Source organism: Orycteropus afer, unplaced genomic scaffold (assembly GCF_000298275.1).
Source record: "Orycteropus afer afer isolate SDZICR_OR568_19922 unplaced genomic scaffold, OryAfe1.0 scaffold00872, whole genome shotgun sequence".
In the NCBI taxonomy this organism is placed as follows: Eukaryota; Metazoa; Chordata; class Mammalia; order Tubulidentata; family Orycteropodidae; genus Orycteropus; species Orycteropus afer.
Window position 1 is genome coordinate 43,738 of NW_006922459.1, and position 2,490 is coordinate 46,227.

A 2,490-nucleotide genomic window follows, 5' to 3' on the forward strand; every position below is an offset into this window, starting at 1 on the left:
TGTTCTCCTCTTTCATCATATCAGGGAAGTTCTTAAAGAGTTCTTTTACAACAGATTTCCCAGTACAATATGTCATCTGACTTCTTGACTGATGCTTCCATTGGCATTGCTTGTATATCCAAGTAAAACGGAAATCCTTGACATCTTCAATTTTTCTCCATTTATCATGATGTACCAGTCCATTTGTGAGGTTTTTTTTTTTTTTTTCCCCCCAATGTTGAGGTGTAATCCCTACTGAAGGCTGTAGTCTTTGACCTTCATCAGTAAGTGCTTCAGGTCATCTTCACTTTCAGCAAGCAAAGTTGGTCATTTGTATATCACAGATTATTAATGTGTTTTCCTCCAATCCTGATGCACATTCTTCTTCTGAATTATACAGCTTCAAATAATTGGATGCAGGACAATCTGAACAGTGTGAATGGATCTCATCTATCCACTGGTCCCCACAATCTGAAAGAATGTCTCTCCTTCATTGTCTTAAGGAGTAGACTTAAGTACACCTTGACAGGAGACAAGGAAAAGGTCTGCATGAAAAGCTCAAAAAGATTAATTTAATTGCCATCAATAAATTGTACAATTATAAAAAGTTGAACTGGCAAAAGGTGTATGATAGACTTATTTACAACAACAGCAACTAAAAAAGATCTTGGCAAGGTTTGAAATAATATAACTTATGTTGTTTGTTTTATGGATGTCTTCAGTATTGGCAAGACTAGAAAACATTCTATCTGATTTATGACACCTAGAATCACCTTGCTGTTCATTGTCTTACACCAGAGGAGGCCAAGTACATGTTACACAAAGTGAGAAATATCTTTGTGGGTACAAAAATGTGGTGATGCTTGAGGTTTACACCATCCACTACCCTGATTCCCTCATCAAGGTGAATGAAAACATTCAGATTGGTTTGGAAACTGATAAGATTGCCTATTTCATCACGTTCAACACTAGTAACCTCTGTACAGTGACTGGAGGTGCTAACCTGGGAACAATTAATGATGTCACTAAGAGAGACAGAAACATCCTGGCTGTTTTGATATGGTTCATGTGGATGTCAATGGCAATTGCTTTACCACCTACCATTCAAACATTTTATTGGTAAAGGCAACAGAATATTAATTTCTCTCACCTGAGGAAAAGACATCCATCTCAACATTGCTGAAGAGAGAGACAAGAGATTGGTGGCCAAACAGAGCAGTGGGTGAAATAATCTTGAGGTGACAAGAATGGAGTGCTCTTGCAGATAATTAAAGATAATACAGTAGGGGAAGAAAAATAAAACAAAACTCCTCAAGTGATGCAATATCTGGTCCATTGTGAAGATTCAAATCTGCCCTCCTTAAATTTATGAAACCTTTTTTGATGCAAGTTTCCTCAGCAGCACTTTCTCCAAGGCATTAATATTCTCAAATAAACTCTAATCTTTTCTCAATTAATATTAGATCTCTGACTTTTATGCTAATCATCTAGCCAGACATGTAAAAATTGGCTTTCTGCCACAATCTTTACCTTTTCTTTTGTAGATGAGTCATAGATTGCATAGGCCCAACACTCTTCTGAAGTTTTGTAACTTACTCTTTGTTGCTCATAATCATTTCTCCTGTCAGCTGCTTATTCCCATACTCCACATACACTTCAATTTTCTCAGTACTTTTTGATTTTTAGTCATTTTATTTATATTGTACTCATGTACTTTTTACCAGTATTTCAAATATTTTCACCAAATATTCAAAACAAGAGGCAGAAAAGTTATACATGAATTTTCAAACACTGCCATATACTTAGTTAACTTCTCCTTTTCTTCACTCTCTTCCACACCTTCATCTTTTACCAAAATGTCCATCTGCTCTTATAGCCACTCCTCCTTTAGAAAGATTGTTCATAAATAGCAGATTCTTGGCACAAGAATCATCACCTCACAGCATTTTTCACAATAGTGAAAATGCTGAAACAACCAAAATGCCCATGAAGGGATGAATGGATAAACACAATATGGTACATATATACAATGGAATATTCCTCAGCTATAAAGAGAAATGAAGTCTTGATACATGCTACCATGTGAATGGAGCTAGAAGACACTATATCGAGGGACATAAGTCAATTACAAAAGGACAAATATAGTATGATCTCTCTTTTACAAAAAGAAAAGAACAGGCAAATGTATAGAGACCAAAGTTTCTTAGTAGTTACCAGGAAGAAGTGGGAAGGGGGATATATTACTTTAGGAAACTACATTTTGGTTCACACTGAGGGAAAAATCATATTGATTAAGGGTAGACTCCTGCAGACAATGCAGTTGCTGTTAATAAGTTAGACACCTGTATACAGTTGAAATGGCAAAAGCTGTGCGATAGATATATTTGCAATAACAACAATAGTGAAAGAGCAGCTGCTGAGGTTGTTTATATATAACCAATACCTCATACTATTTGATTTCTTGCTTTGGAAGTTTGGAGTCATAGTTACATGGCACACCCCAGTTAATTG

General features: G+C 35.9%; 1 pseudogene; it reads left to right on the forward strand.

The window, feature by feature from the left end:
- The first annotated feature begins 351 nt into the window (after window positions 1-351).
- Window positions 352-1,205, forward strand: LOC122151908 (annotated as a pseudogene).
- Window positions 1,206-2,490: the final 1,285 nt, after the last annotated feature.